The sequence below is a fragment of the Homalodisca vitripennis genome, chromosome 7 (assembly GCF_021130785.1).
Source record: "Homalodisca vitripennis isolate AUS2020 chromosome 7, UT_GWSS_2.1, whole genome shotgun sequence".
NCBI lineage: Eukaryota > Metazoa > Arthropoda > Insecta > Hemiptera > Cicadellidae > Homalodisca > Homalodisca vitripennis.
Window position 1 is genome coordinate 114,941,881 of NC_060213.1, and position 18,525 is coordinate 114,960,405.

An 18,525-nucleotide genomic window follows, 5' to 3' on the forward strand; every position below is an offset into this window, starting at 1 on the left:
TTATGAGGATAAAATCTTTCTTGAAATACCAGATATAGGTTGAAGCAATTAAATCGTGTGAATAAGTTTAGATGCAGGTACATGTATATTTCTTATTTAATTACTTTTTTCTTTTACATATACACATATAATCCATGCAGTAGACTAATATTCATGTCTTAAATTGAAATACAGTTGCTCTTTTTTACTTTTAATTACAACCTCGTCAATCGGATAAGAATACCAATATAAAATATAAGACAGGTCGAGATTTCTATAGTTTTTTAGTATTTACTTGTGTTCAATTAATGTAATAATTAATGTATGATTAATGTAAAAAACTTGAGTGCCTTCACAGCTAGCAAGACTTTGTAGGATCTAAATAACATATAAAACTTTTAAGGATTAAACAGAACGTAACAGATCTATCATTGAAAGACCAGAAGTATTATAGAACTTTCTAAGCACCATCTTATATATGCTTCTTCAAAGCATTCATTAAAAGAAGTGTGACTTCTTTCACCACAGTTACATTAAATATGTGTTATGCTGGTACACTTACACAATCTCTCCACATGAAATGAAGTCTTTACGACTGGGTAAGCATTTGGAACACCTCATTATCTCATTTTTATATTTTAAACATGTTAGTTGTAATTACTTTACGTCTGTAGAAATTCTTATAATTAACATCGTAAAATATAAAGATAATTCACATGAAATCGTTATAGTGTCAATTCCTTTTAACAGTTTAACCTTAGTTTTGATACATTTTAACAGGGAGGATAATTGCCCTAGCTAAATTGGGAAAGAAAGACTTCATGTTTATTTCAGAAATGTTTTTCTGAATTCTTTGTAATGAGGTTTAACTCTTTCACTGAATATTTTGGAGAATTCGTCAACCAAGCACATTTATAATAGTGATAGTGTCTCTTACCAGTACCCTTTTACAATTTTGTAAAACTTTCAATTATTTAGTCAATATAGAAAACAACAAGAAACTAATGTATTAACCAAAATTTCCTACTACTTGAATGAAATTTTAATCATCGAAATAGTTATCTTGTGTGTAAGTAAACTAAGGTCTTGTCTATTGACGAAACATTTCCGCTCTTATTTGAAAACCTTACTATTCCTAAGTGGGAATAATTCAACCAAAACAATACCTAGAAAGAAAAAAAATTTTCATTTTTAAATATTCAGTTTTATACTATATTCCGAATATAATTTTTAGTAAATGTGATAGTTAAACTATAATCATATGCCTTTAAGTTTTATTTTGAAAATATTCTATTTATGTAGATTTCTTTCAATGCAATCTCTACTGAACGCTTACGCCGTATATTAACATTAATAAGCTAATTTAATTTTGCCACTTTTTAATAAATATAAACATTATATTTCATTATCTAAATAATAATATACATATTATCTTTAAATAGGGTAAAACACCAAGGCAAGTCGATACTAAACCGGTTTGGTTCTTACATGACAGATTCTGGAAATCCGGACCACTTAGTCAGAGAAAAACTTTTTCACTGTATTAACACAAAAGGAGGGTATAGTTAGTGGTTAATGGTGAGTGTATGTATTTAGTTATCATGCTTGAGTGGAGGGATCTGTAATTTCTTTAATCGAAACAAAGCACGCCATTTATTAAAGAGCTTTGTTTACAGCTTTTTACAGTTACAGGAATTTACTACCACCTTCACGAGTTGAGAGCTGCAGATGAACACATTTTTCATTTTAATTGAACTCTCAGTTGCTTATAGGATTGGTTTCCTTCTTGAACAGAGTTAAAAATACTTAGGATATGGAGGCAATAAATAAACCTGTTTACGAAACTAACTTGCACTAAAATATTATCAAAATTATTGACTAAATTGTTTTAAATCTTTCTAAACGAATATTGAACTAAAATATCATTAATACAATTTTTAAGACCCAGTAAAATAGAAAATTGCTTTAAAAACTCTAAATATTTGCAATTTTTATTAAATGTGATTATGACTATATGAGTATGCACTGAAAGTTTAAATTACATATTTAAACTGTAAATATGCTTATCCTTACCCATAAAATGGTTACTCTATATAAAAGATTAATATCGTTTTTTTCTGCATATATCTGCTAAGTTAGCAAGGTAACCGCTAAGTATAAGTCAAATTTGTAATTTTTAAATTAATTGTGACACAATTTTAACGTGAATGTTTGGTAGTAATTACAGAACACCTTTCAGTAGAAGTGTATTCACAAACAATATTTTTGTTCCTTTTGAAAATTCACTGCTTTTTAATCATTATTTTTTGTCATAAAAATAAAACACGTGATATTTGGAATAAAATGATGATAGGTACCACTAAAAATAACAACTGATGTTGAGGCAGTTTGAGGTTATGGTAGGAGCAGTGAATTAGCAACTTTAGCCTCGTACTTGATGTCCCCTTGAGGGCAGTGTGGGTGTGACTGAGACGTCAGAAATAACTAAGAAGCTGAGTGCCTTATACATCTATGTTCTCTTACATAATTTCTTATACTTCATGCATTTTAAAATTAAACTAATTTTTTATTTCTGAATTGTTACTGGTAAACGTTTATGTCATTTTACCAGATTGATTGTCCAATAAATGAAAGTAACATGTTTATTTCACGTTCGTGTTTAAAAGGAATCATTTAGCACAGGATATAACATTGGTATATTTGGACTTCCAAAATTAAAATTACTTACATGCGTTAAAATCTGTTATCATTGTTCACTTACGTGCATCCCATCTGTATCTAATAGGTTGGAAATAAATAATTCATTTGTTTAAAATGGTTTAACTGTATTTCCTTATCGAGTAAATTTTAATTAAACTTTATAAATATCAGTGATTTAGGGACCACATGCATAACAATATTAGGTCTAATTGAAATAAAATTAATTAGATCGTAATAAATTGAGGGTTGTTAAACTTAAGAAGCTTCCACATAAGTCTCAATATTTTCGTTGCAATATTATTCAGGTAATACTGAAATTTAAGATAAATACATTTTACTTTAATTTTGCTCATATTGGGTAAAATGTTAGTATTTTAAGCTTTATTCAAACCACAAAACTTTTAATGTAATGAAATATTTTTTATAACACTAATAGTGAAGTTTTATTGTTTCTTCTATAACTTTGGTAATTGCATATTCCTTCTACATACACAATTACAGTATCTATTGTTTTTCCTTTTTTCCCTATTTGAATAACAAATGTTTATACTGAGATCACAAATGGTTTAATTTATTGTTGTTAGTCTAAATGAATGGTGTTCCTATCGACATTACTAATAATTATAAAAGAATTATAGTATTTTAGAAATTTGCTATCATTATAGATATAAAAAGTATAAAATGTAATGATTCTACTAGGATCACTAATGGGCTGTTATATAATGTCTCAATCTAGATGAATACTGTTTTTATTGAGATGACTAATTGATTGACTATGTTTATATTAAGGTGAATACTGTTCCTATCGGCATGTATAATGAGTCTAAAAGGATAATAATGTTCCGTGTTTTTCCGATCGACATATGTTGAAAAACATAAATATAATAATTATAATTATGTTACTAATAGACTAAATGGTACAACTAATATTTTTTTAAATTGGATTTTTTTCTATAAGCGTGATTAATTCTTTCACTGAGATCACTAACGGGTTGATTAATATCATTAGGGTTTATATCACGATGAATATTGTTCCTATCGGAATAACTAATGAGTATAAAAAGATAGTAGAACGTCGGACATTTACCATTATTATATATTTCTAAATGTATAACACGTAATAATTATATTGGTCCTAGGAAGTCAAGTAGAAATTGCGATTTCTATTGAGGTGAATGAGGAGTTGATTAATGTAACTACTGTTTCTATCGAGCTCAGTAACACTTCTATAAGTGTATAGGAAATATTACATTATTAAGTTAACTGATTAAAATGGAGAAATCCAATAATAATTTATTTCTATTAACTCATGAGAAAAACGAAACTAGTTTTAGGTACCCGGTTCTCTTAGTTTATAGTGAAATAGAACTAACAGAACTTGCTAATACTGAGGATGAAAAATGTTATAAATATACTTTATTCAAACGATTTGTGTTTTACAGATTTAATAATGAGTAATACTTTTCAAGTCATTGGGGGCTTTTTCAAACATCGAACGTTTGCTGACGTTTGCAATTCTAATGGAGATATCTTCTTTGAACCTCGTGGACCTGGGTATTAGCAATGCAGATGATTTACCGGTCAATAACATGTAACCCGAATTTCTGACTTGTACAACTGACTTAGATGTAAACGCTTCTAGAAAATGAAATATATAAACAATAATAATTCATACATACTATAAAATAAAAATCTCTCTCTCTCTCTCTCTCCCATCTCTCTCTCTTCTCACAGTATATACAAATAATTCATTTACGTGAATTACGTAAATGAACTTTTTGGAATATTGCATTTCCTTGAGAACTCAGTTAATTTTGATTGAAGAAAATAATTTAATTTGATTTCATTCATTTGTAAATAAATATTCTACAATTAATTACTTTCATAATAAACTGTTACTTACAGCATTTCATGCATCACATCTTTTTTATACTTTTGAAATACATAATATAAAGTTTACAGGTATGAAAACGTATTGAAATAATAATGGAATAAAACCATGACAATAAGCATTTAACCTTGTTTCAACTGATTGTCTATCCGAGTGTGACCGATATTGGAGTCATAAAGCGTTGATACCTGGAATGTACATTGCACTTATTGAATTGCGCAACGTTCATGTATGCTTTACAAATATGTGTTACTGTAGACACATACTCGCTTTCGTTGTCTGTAAGTTCTATAATGAATTTTTAGTGTACGCAATTAATTAAATTCCTTACAACGTATATTCAAGTTACATGTACCAACAGCTACATTCCTGATATATTTATACTACAGAGTTATTCAGGTCCTTTTACGTATTTAAGGATATGCAACACAATGAATATTTTACTAAACGGGGAGTAAAAATTACCTTAATTTTGAACATACTAGAACTAGTAAGAATAAGTAAATTATTAATTCACTTAAAACTAATAAAACAATATTTTAATTGCATTGTAACTTTTAATTTAAGTCGTCTGATACTTATAATTTTTATAGAGTTTACAGTAGTGACAGTTGTGTAATCTACGCAAATCTTTTTGTAGAATGGTACTTAAATTCTGCCATAAAAATGTAAAATTCTTTTTACTACATAATTTCCATATAAAAAGGTAATACCAAAATAAGTACTGGACCAATCGTAATTAGAATACACATTATACACAGTATAGACATTTATTATAACAGTGACAAATCCTAATGACGTCAAGGAGAGGGATTCAACGAAGTGACGCGACAGAGAAGATTTAGTGGAACATTTTATTCAGTAAGCTATCATATTTTATATTAGATTAAATATGAGATTTAGTAGCGTCGTTAAGTGATACTGAGGGTTTGCTAAGCTAACGTTAAAGTCTCCACTTTAAACGGAGAGCGTTGCTAGAAGCTACATTACCACATTTGTATTGTAGCATATCCCCGGCTCCACTTGTTTCTTATGGTTCCACATGTATCTACGAGAGATTTAAGAGGATTATATTTATCTGGTTTAGACGGATAAAATATCGTCTACAAGTATACTCGATGTATATTCTACAACTTATTCACTGAATATCATTATGAAATGGCTCATTTTGAAAATAATTACATCATTACCATCAACATAAAAGATTTAAAAGCCAGAGAACTATAAAATTACATATCAAAAGTAACCAGAAAGGGGGCAATGCAAATATCCAGAGCTGCTACGTACGGTATTTATTGATAATACAAATACAAAGCCTTTATTCACACACTCGTTATTGAAATCCCAAAAACTCATAGTAAAATTGTATGTACACACATTGTAATGAAAATTTGAAAGTCTCGTACAACGTACAGGGTCAAGATTTTCTTATCATTCCAGTTATTTTCGTTCCTAGACACTCGATTCAAAAGCCGCATTGCGACAACAGTTACACTGGAATCTTGAACTATTACGTTATAGCGGTTTGTAACCGTTCTAGGTATAAAGCTTCGTAACATAGCAGTTTCAGAAGTAACTGCCCACCTTAGTTAAATATAAAACTATAAAGACCTAAAGGGTGATGACAACTATTATACTCGTATAACTGTCAGAAACTTTGTGCTTACAAAAGTAAAGGGTTATTTCGAGCTGGAAGTACGTCTTACTTGCCGAAACTGTCTTCTGCAACCCATAATCATATATTCTGTAACAGTTTTCTTATATTCAATTAGGGTACATGAACTTTTATGTGAAAATATGATAGTTACGACAGACATCCAACACAATAACACAACCAAAAATTACAAATCTTGTTGGGGTTTATGTCTTCTTATCCACTCGTAAGATGTGTTTTTCATCCGTCTTGTTTGTGGAAGTATTTTGTTCTTCCTCAAATAACCACCGTGTTTACAGTTTAGCAACTCGTATATAATACACGCAGTATACTGTGCTGTTTAGAGAATTAATTTTTTAAACATTTTAAAAATGCAATTTTAAAGCCTGTTTTGTCCTAATCGTATAAACTAGGATTTAAGAAACGAATGTTGCATGAAATAATAACAATATAATATTTTGTATTATAAGGTACACAAGCAACTAGTAATTTTTGTACGTACAATAATGATTTGATATGTAAATATCTTCATAATAATACACTATTCCACGTGATCATTACGATTAACTAAAGCAAAAATAACGCTTACGTTTAATATATTACTAAATCACTAACAATAAGTTACACCAAACACGAGCTAAGGTTAGGTGTAAACAATTCATTGTTTTAAACTGACCGATATTTTCCTAACCAAATAAAAGTTATAGCACCTTTCACTTAAAATCTGTCAAATACAAATCTTAAAACAAATATACAAAAGCAAAATATTAGACAAAAAACTAGTTGTTATTATTTTTTGTGCAAGTAAAGTTTACCATATGGATAGTTTAAATGTTTAAAACATTGAGACTGTTACAAATATTAATTTTTAACGATTTTACAGTAGCTGTATGTGTGACTGATTAAAATATTCTTGCACAAATTGTCCATTAAGGCGAATTAGCTTAAACCACTACTTTTTTTATTTGTGGAAAACGAATGTTTTTATTCCAGAAGCATAATTTTAGGGTGCATTTTTTATTTCAATATTTTACTGAGTACTATTCCTCCCCACACAATCGATGGAACTTTAATATAATCATAGTGATAGCATCATGTACGTAAATGTGACATTTCTGAACGTAAAGTTTAAGATATTAATATACAGTATAAACTAAGATAAATGTACAATCTGAAAAATGTATAACTTAGATATACCTATATTGAAACATTCACGTAATAAAATGAATATTGCCTTTCATTGTTTTAATAAAAAGTCTTTGAAATCATTGAGATCAATCTTATGGTTGTTAATTAAAAACAGATTAAGTATTCTTAAAATATGAACATATTGCAATATTAAATAGACAAGATAAATATTTTAAAGGAATTCATCCTTAGTGGTTGTGGTTTTAGACAATATATTGATTATTCCAATATTTTTTAAGATACACAATTTAATACAATAACACTAGTTGGGAGTAAACTGTCTATTCAAAAGTACTTCAATATATATTCAGACAATGGTGCATAAAACTACCTTTTTATTTATTTCAAAGTTATAAATATCAATAGAAACAGGAGTAATTGAATGTGGACTCGTCAAGATTCCTGCAGGAAGGTTGTGTGAGTTTTAAGCGAAGTTAATTTTGACGATAGAAGGATTGTGAAAGAAACAGGATTTTTCGGACATTTCCCATCGTTCAGTGAAATAAAAAATCTGTAACAATACGTTTATTAATTGTATGTTTTTGAGTTAGTGAAAGTGGCAAAAAACATTGTAGTTGTAATTCCTGACTTAGTTGTGTCAAATCGCTCTGGTATGATTAGTTTATTTTAACGTAGTTGGTAATTATGTGGTAGGTTACTTATTTACCTGAAGAAGAAATCAGATTACTGATCTCGAAACGTACTTTTAAGTCTTTTTACATAGTCAAGATACCTAATAAAGGATATTGGTTATAAGGCTTGTGTTTATTTAATAAGAATCATAATAACGTACAGCAAGACAAAATGCTCTGCTCAGATAATCACATTATTATAATAAATATATAAATCCTACACGATAATTAGCAGATTATTAAAGTAAATATTTACTAGTTATCGCGGACAAAACTGTAACTGTATTAACTCTACTAGCTGCCACAGTTCTATTGCGTCTTTTTACCTCACAAGTTCAAGTTTTGCTCTAAAGTAATAACAGTGTCACTGGATCACGTTATATTCAATCGATAACTTGTTAAAAACCTGAGATAAGAGCAGGTAAAACAGCAAATTGCTTCTTTTATAGCAGAAATTTTCACATTGGCGTCGTATTTTGTCTGCGCAGTATAAAAACATAAAATATCAAAGAAAGCCTATCTTTACAGATTTATTTACTGAATTGTTCATGATTTGTTTAGTTTAACTTAATATACGCTTTCAAATAGCACCATTTATATTGAAAACGACATATTTAAAGCCGTCTCTAAAATCTTTCGATTTTTAAATTAAAAAGATACAAAAAGCCTGAATTAAACAAGTAAAAGAAACTGCTAATGTAGCGACCACCACAACGTTATTTTCTTAGGATAGATGATACATAAATTGAGTGGCTCTAAGAAATTATTACTACTAAACAAGCTCTATCAGATTACAAGAAAATATATGTAATATAAATAGAAGTACGAATGAAAACAGCAAGGTTGTTTATCACCGACACGTCAAAGATTTTATACAAAATGGACTGATTCAAAATTTATTTAATACTTAAAATGTCAAGTCTTTTTATATTTTAGTATTAATCTTTTTCTATTCTGTTTGTATTAGTAGAAGGTTTATGATGGAATCACTCGCTAACACAATACAACTGCTTGGTATTGAATGTCAAACTTAGGTTATGGAATGCAGAGCTAGCATGCCCTTATTGCCGTCTCTACATACCCCCTGTCTTCCAGGCACAGGAGTATTGGAACTTCAGAGTCTTGTACTGGATGTTTAGTACCAGCTGTCCACTGTACAAGACGTAATACAGTCGTTTTGACCACGATTTTATACCAGTATATTAATCTTAAGAGGTAATGCTGCCGTTAAATTTTATCCGCATTGCTTGTTTTATAAATAATTGGGTTCATATTATGTTAAAAAATATCAGGGATTATAATACTAAAACTAAAATATTTGGCGTACTATAAGATATTTATAATATAGATCTGTTATTATTCAATGCCATTATTGCGTATAACAAACAAGGACCTCGTAGAAACAAAATGTAATGGTTATTTTTAGGTAGGCACATGAGTTATGTGTTGTTTTAATTTCAACATAAATTATAAATAAATTTTATTTTTAATGAAACAAGGTAAAATATCAAGGTTTTAATAATTTAAAAGTTTTTACCAGAGTTGATTTTTATTGTTATCGAATATAATTCGAGCATAAATTGTAAAATACTATTGTTTAATTTAATTTATAATTAGTATTAACTGTTAAAATCGGTCAAGATAAAAAGTAACCTATTGTATCCCCGGTGGTTGTTGTTGGCTTGCTTTTCTTCAACTTTGGTCATTTTATATAAATTTCAGAAGAAAATATCACCAAAACTTTCAACTGTTAAAAGAAAACAATGTGTTTCCTCCCTATTTCAAAAAAGAGTTACTTGAAATATTTAACTAAAAATTATCTCTAAGTTAAACGTACTTTCCTAAACTTTTATTTGAAGTACTAGAATTAAGTTAGAAGTGATTTTAATAGTAATTAAATCGGGGAATATAAATGTTATTAATTTACTCCAAATTGAATAGAGGGAAAACTTTAAACATCAAAGATTTTTTGCTTCTTTATTTATAATATAATTGTCCTTTCTGATTAGATACGCGGAACGTACTAAGGATATGTATAGATTCCATTTGGAAGTGGATAAGATCATCAGATATTAGTTATAACTAGTTAATTGTATGTTATTTTAGGGACAAGTTGCATCCGAATATAAATACCATACTCACATTACATTTTTCAACCTTTTTTATTATAGATAAGTTTATAAAATGCTGTAAAATGTATACTATGGTATGAGTGTAACTTGCTATATATAGAAACCTCCTCGTAATGCTTGGTAATTCTCAAAGAACCCTTTTTGTTCTGCACATCCCTCCTCATGATAACGAGGACTTTATAAGCAGCAGTTTAAGTCTCAACGCTTCATTGCTCACTCTAGAACTATGAATATGTTCGGCAATAATATTTTTATATTTTTCATATTGTTTAATACTACTTGTGGTTTTGGTTGGAGAGACCAAATGTATTTTGTATGTAAAAAATTTAAATTGTAATAAATACATACTATTTGGACCAATATTCTTTTTTGCATTATTCTAGTAAGAACATAATATAAAGCCTCCATTAAAAGAGCATATTAAAAGAAAAACGGGAATAAACATAAATAATAAACAAAAATCATATATCTGAATTTGGGGTACTCCAATTACGGGGGAGGGTCCAAAATGAAATCTTATTATGTATGTAACTAGACATCTTTGACATAGGCTAACCGTTTAAGCCTAAGTAACGTTTTTCCTATCTGTAACTGTAAAAACTCGTACGGTCAGCAAGTCAAGTTATAGCTGTATTGTTTAACAACAATTACATTTTCTAAATTTGATTATGTAGTGTTTAAAACACTAATCAATACACATCTGCTAATGCTATTTGCCATTTTACTTAAAAAACATAACCACTAGCTTGTGTCAAGGGACACACGTATCGTATTGATCCTCGCCCATTGTCGGTGACCAAACTTTTCTTTAGCAACTGTTCAACGTCATTTCAAGATAAGAAGAAAAGACTTTTCTTCTGACTTTAATCCCATGTTAAAATAACACTATTTATTATCCTCCAAGGTATTACATAAAACATTATCTCTATAGTTATAACATATAAGGTTTTACGATTATATTAACTGTATAATAGTTTCATGTATTATAATAAATACTGTTATGTGTTTATTATAATAGGTAAAATAAGATTTAGATGATCTTTTTGTAGTTTTAATTAAACTTGGCATACACGCATACAAAAATTGAATTATTCTTTACAAATATACCTACATACAAACAATTCAGAGTAGGCTTTGCAATGGGTATAACATGATATTCAGGTAACGTCATGTTTACAGGGTACTTTGTTTTAGATATATTTATAATTAATTGTTAATAAATTTAATATTTTCTTTAATGATTTCTAGATAGTCACATCAACCTAATAGGTTCAAACAATGAGTATACCATAATAGTTTCAAAACCATACTAAATAAAAGCAAAATAGATACCTATCTAAATATTTTCATCATTACTTACATTTAAAATTGTCTAATACTTCCAAACGTCACACCTAAAGTTAGCTTTATATATTTCTAAGAGTAAATAACAATGATAATATATTTCTGTTCAAAAAGTTAATATAAGGAATGATGAAAATGTAAATAAAAGCCTCTTTTAGAGATGTTTTTAGCACTTATTACTATAAAGTAGGATTACGTCAAACCACATGTCGTGTAACAGGGTTCATTGAGGTTCATTGGAAAAAGGAATGTGTATAGCTAATTTCACTCTCTAGATAGTTTCCTGTGGCAGAAAGACAGACGGAGAGAAAATTTCATCATTATTAGGAAAATAAAAGAGGTATTTCGAGATCTTTTGAGCTTTAACGATTCAATGCCAAATTCTATTGATAAACATACAATATCATAGAGCTTATTCTTTTATATGTATAACAACTGAAGTTTATGCAAATTTTAAGTCCCAAATGACATTTTCGCGACATGTCTTGCCACATGATAAATTTAAATTTTTGTTCTTGAAACCTGTTTTGTGTCAATATTTAAATAATAAAAGTGATATAAATGGTAACCAAAAGTCACCTTAAAATGATACTAGATGTGATAGGATAACATGAGTAAAATATCAGATGGTAACATCTATTTTTATGAGTATACTGAGTTTCCATATGTATTTATTCTCCTATTTTCTAGTTGACAACATGGTTACCTATCCGACGAATTGATAAGTACTCGCAAACGCAAATACCATACTCGTAAATGTTATGTCAAATCTATACGTCAGTGTGATTTCTAAACAATATGCGAACAGCCAGAGAGACATACTGACTGAAATGAAATGTTTTCAACCCCAAGAGTGATAGGTTAACTAGCGCACGGCCCATGATTTAAAGACATTTTAACGTAACATTATGCCCTGATATTACCTGAGAACCTCAAAGTTATATTTTCTTTACACCGCATCATACTTCAGGCCACAAGGAATAAAAAACTACAAGAATGATCGTCCAATACCATGATTGTCCGGAAATATCCTAGAAAAAAGACTAAATTCTTAAATGTTCTTTCCTGAACATTATGAAATTATCACGTGTGCGTCATGGATAGCGAAGTTACTGCTCAATAGTTAAAAAAAATAATAATAACAGTGGTTCATAAACTTCGTCGATCGTCTTCATAAAAAACGGTTTCTTTTTAAAATAAACATATCGTTTCATGGACATCAAATTAAATTAACACAAACGGAAGAATACAACTTTTAATCAAGCAGATTAATCACACTCATCATTGTTTTAAATGTAATTTTTTTGAGAAATATGAAATATGACACTCCAGTGTGTACTATAAGTAAAGGGAGATTATTTTAATAAATATCTCTGAAAATGCGATAATTGAATACTACAGTGTAACTAATATTTTAAAATAATCTCTTTCACCAAAAAACATAAATTAAACCCCCATTTTTACAAGTTCTAAGTTATTTCTAATCTTTTTCCAAATTTACTATCGTACAATCCTTCCCCGGACATGAACAAATATTATAAAATCAATCAGCTAAATTTACTCAGTCATTCTCTAGATTACCGCTTAGACACATATTTGGTAATTAATGTTTACATTAAAACTATTAAAGTATATGTGTACATAATTATGAACATATTGTTTGTAGGTAATTTAATCATTAACTATTTTTGAAATAGTAATGTGAATATTTTCACATTATGAGTCTCATTTTAGTTTTTGTTTCAATTTTTTAAATAATCTCATATATTATAATACTTAACATAAAGAAAATAATGTCTGAAACAATCCAAAACCGTCATACCATTTCTGTATGATTAATATCCCATAATTCTACTTGTACTCACACGGCTAGGCATAAGCCCTGCGATGATAGATATTATAATTATACAAATAGTGAAATTTATACGGTGTACTAATTTCGAATTGTAGTACTTTTCAAGGTGAGTGTACGCAACACTGCGAGTCGTGCAATAGGCTTCGCTGTGGTTGCATGCAAACCATCAATTCTACTAAAGCTATTTTCATGTTTGTAAATGTTTTTGTAAATATAATAGCGGTTTAAACCATAGGTTTGTACGCAATTTCCTGTTTAATACAGGTACACCGCGTGCATTTTGATTTAAAATGAAATTTTAAACACTCCTGAAATAATTTCCAGTTTTGAAAGAGATTTAGGTTAAAAAATAGTGTTTTGGGAGTCAAGTTTTTAAAAGTAAGTGATATTTTATTTAATAACTTCAACCATTGAAGAAGAATTCTAACGTAGAATGCAGTTTTTAAACGGAGGTAGTCAACATTCTAGGTGATATTCAGCCAGTGTTCATTGCTAAGAGCTTGAGATGATAAGCAAAAAAGAGTACGGCACGTATTTTTGTCTATGCATGTGTTTGTATCAGCCCTTCTGATTTGAAAAAAATCAATTTAAACGCTAATTTGATTTTACAATATATATTTGTTATGAGAGTTCCTATGTTAAATCTAATAATAATAATATTTTCGCCAACGCTCAGCTAAAACCAAAGAAGTAACATTTCCTACCATTGAACTCGATGTCACCTGATGAAAAACAGATTTATAGAAAATTTCAAGTCAGTAATTTCTCAAGTTTCCGAGTGACAGCCAGACAGAGTGTACGAAAAATATCCAGTTCTTCAAAGTCATAGGTTTCGCTAACGTTCAGTCAAGTATTCGATTTCGTTGTGTCTGTTTACAGAGACATTTGTGTATCAGTAATATATGATATTTCTTAAACTATCAAAGTTTTGCATTACTATATTTGAACAATTTATCTTAAATATAAAATTTTGGCACAATAAATCCAACTCAATACGACGTCTTAAGACTAGAGTTTTTATTTTAAACTCCTTTTTGTTAGGGGTTATCCGTTTTTCTTCGAAACCTTATTCTGCCTGTCCTCATCGGCCACTGGCCTGTGTGAGGATCTTATCAAACAGAATAAGGGGGAAAGTCGATACAGTACAAGGCGATGGTACTAATAAAAATTGCAAAGGTTACAGACAGAATTTGAACCGGTGTATCTCAGACTTAAAACCCAACGTCTTATACCGCTTGGCCATCGGCACTCCAAAATCTCCAAATGTTATGACTTCCCTTGGATATGTAATAAAAATTGTCCAATTCATCTAAAGATATCACACTTCAAATACTCTGTTAACAGTTAGTTACTGACAATACCTAATATTACGGCATGACGTCACCGTGAATTCCATATCGTATCACTGCGTAAAGATCCTCCTGTATAAAAGTATGACAACGTAGGAATAATCCACATTTCCTATTGAGGATTAATGCAAAATTTAAATATATAGCTACATTTTTAACTATCTCACATGGTAAAATTGTGATTTCATCATTTTACAGTTAGTTACTCATGACACCAATGTTGAAATGGTTAGTGCAATGGCATCACCATCACTCATTGATGCTTTTATACAAAGTTGTGGCGTTTGCCACTTTATTTTAGTTGGCCGATGGACAGCAGTTTCCCTACAGCTGGTCGAGTCGTCTGCTTTTCCAGATGGTTAACCTCTTCTTCTAGATTTTTCTTTGGAATTCTGCCTGTTATGGTTTGTTCTATTGTTCAGGCTTCTAGATTTCTGGAATTGGGTTTTCTCGCTCTGTTCTCTGCAGGCTTCCGTAGGGCGAGGACGTTCTACGAGTTTCAGTGGTCGGAGTTCAAAATCAAAGCTGGCTGCCCGCTCCATCGACGAACCGGCAGTGTTGGTTTTGGTGTTTAATACTGAGGCCTGCCTTCCCATCAAGGTTCCACGACCTCATTTAATTAATTAGGGCCCACTCATTCCAAATTCAGTGTACGTGACAAATACGAATTCCCCACAAAGTTCTACCTTTCTTCCTAGTGAGCTGGAACATATATCATACTAAATATATTCATACAAATAAAAAGTATTTTAAGTAATTTCTTAAATAAAAATATATTCAAACACCAATTTTATTAACTGTTTATTATTTGTTATATAGCTTAGTTAAACCCATCCAGGTTGTAGTAGTCAAAGTTTAGTTGTAGTATGTAGTATATATAAAAAACAAATATAATTTAAACTTTTTTGGGTTAGCGTTGTTCATAAATTTTATACTTGATGTAGAGAGCCGTGAAATTAAAACTTGCAGATTTTTCAGAACCATATTGTTACTTGAACAATGTTGAGCGATTGACGTCAATTGGGATCATGACAAGGGCATCTGCGTCAAAATGTTGACATATTATTCATCGCCAACTGTACCTAAATTCCCCAATGATATCCAAAATAACCTTCGTTCCGGTTATAAACTCCATTTACTGTAATATACATGAGGTAAACAGTTCTTCAAAGCCAGAATTCACGTACGTCGACGGATTTTGTACGATACATCCATTGTTTCTAAAAATAGAAAAAAACGCTTTTGGGAATAAAAGACCAACAGAAATATAAAACATTGACTAAAATATTTTTATATTACAAGTCATATCGTAAGGAAAATAATGCTAGTAGAAGCATTTTTAATAATTATAGAGTTTATTCTTAACTCAACATACTAAACGATATTTATTTCATAAGTAAGAGTAACGCCGGTATAAATACCAACTTGAATTCAATAAATTTGATCAATATTATTCAGTGGTATCCATAACTCTTGAATTTGGAACAATGTTTATTTCTTTTGGTCTGTTCCCATATTATTTGAAGAACGGTCTTATATTTAATTATAATGAGCTTACTATTATATTTATAAATTCTTAAGTAAAATTACATCTCCAGTTAAGCATGCAAAGAATCTACAATGTTTATATGTAAATCTCAACTTTTCTGTCCAGTTTAGTCTCCTTTAATGATTTCCACTTCTTAAAAATATTCTAAAAAAAACTCCTCTTGATAACTGGTTATTTAGGTGTTTTTTATTTATTTTAATTCGTACGAAGAATTGTAAAACATTTATCTACAATTTTAATTGAAATAAAAACATATATTATATATCTGAATATTACAAACATAACGTTATTTGCTTATCAAGGGTAAATTTTGGCCCTTCATCCAGTTTTCTGATTGGTAGGCATTACTTATTTTTAGTACTTTTATTACACACACACACACACACACACACACACACACACACACACACACACACACACACACACACACACACACACACACACACACACACACACACACACACACACACACACACATATATATATGGTATATACATGAACAGTATTAAGACTATTTCATTTTATCATCGATAATATTTTTAGGTGTCGTTACTATTCATATCAACGTTGTGTATAAATTACCCTTTGAATTTTAGTTGCTCATATGAAGTTCCATAACTTATTAAAGAGCTTCAATATATATCCTTGCTGCTATCTACACACAGGGTACATTACCAAAATGTCTGCAGGAAAATGGTCCGGGTGGGGGGATGGTTAAACAGTGCTTAATGGTCAAATCATGCAAATTAACTCATTGTGGCCTTTAGTATATAATACGTATGATGCATTTGAGAGGATTATTACGAGATGCCTTGCAATAAAATACCGGTAGGTAAGACTTGTAACATTCTATTGCTGACTTCGATATTGCGTTGTCTCAGTGTATTTACAGCGTATTTGTTGTATTTACGCAGACAAAGTTCGGTGATGATGCATTTTTGACTGTTAGATATCGCTCATCGTCAGCAAAGCCTTAAACTCAGAATCATATGTCATAAATGAATACTGAACAATAAACCTGAAATTTTTTATGATTTTATTTCTAATCATTGATTTTCGGCGAATTTTTTTTGTCTGTCTGCCTATCTCTCAAGATTGAATAGAAGTAAGAGCTAAACATTAGTAGAACCACCATCGTGTTTGATGATGGCCATGTGGCGGATTATTTACATAGTATAAGACTGTTCACAATATGTCCAAAATGATTTCACATGTAGACCTTTGTCTTGATTTTTATTATGAATCTTTATTTCTACATAGATTATAGTTACTTCTGTGAACATACAATTCTATCCTTGGGGTTTTACTGAACATTATTGAAACGTATCACTCAGTAGTATGATGAAATTTACTACATTCTGCCTACAGCTTCAAACAAAATTTGGCATTAAAAGTCTGAAATTTTAGCCAATTAAAAAAATTTACCTTGCAATTTTTACTGTATTGTCAACAATATCAATACCCATTTTAGTGTTGCAGCCTCAAAATTATCTTACAATATAGTATTTTTTAGGAATTTTGTGGAACTAAAAGGGGTTATACATAACATGTTCTATTTGGTTTGTTTCTCATTTTTAGGGTCGGAATTAATTTATGAAATATTGTAGGCCATTACGTGTTACCCATGTTTATATTATATGCTTTAAAAAACGCTTCGTCGCTTTTTTCTGTAAATCAATACGATTGATTTTGTTTTACAACATATGTAATAGAATGTATCTGGAATTTGAGAATATACAGTGAAATTCTATATTTCACAAAAGACAAACATTTCCTTTTGAAGAGAAATCGAGATGCTTGCCAGTTAATCCTTGTTGGTATTTCAAAGGGGTTTATTGGATTACGTGAGACGCTTGGAGAAATTACCCGAAGATACTGAGACATTCTACTTGATACCGGATATTACACATATTCAGTTCTAGATATTACCACTTCACTTGATGTCGTCTCTATACTGGTTCAGAATATTCTTTTATTTATTGACAGATTTTCAAGAGAATCCAGATAAACATACCGTTTGTAACACTATATACTCCCTTTACAAAAGATAATATTACAAAGTAAGTATAAATTATTATTTTTCTTAAATTGCGAAAGTGAAAAACAACATCCAATAAACAAAAGTTGTATAAGACTATCGCTTAATTAAATATTTTATTTCAAATTTCTAAGCGTGAGACTAAATCTGGGGATATAAATCTTTACTTTCTTTACGTACAAAATCGCTAGAAATTACACAGAAAATTAGTTTA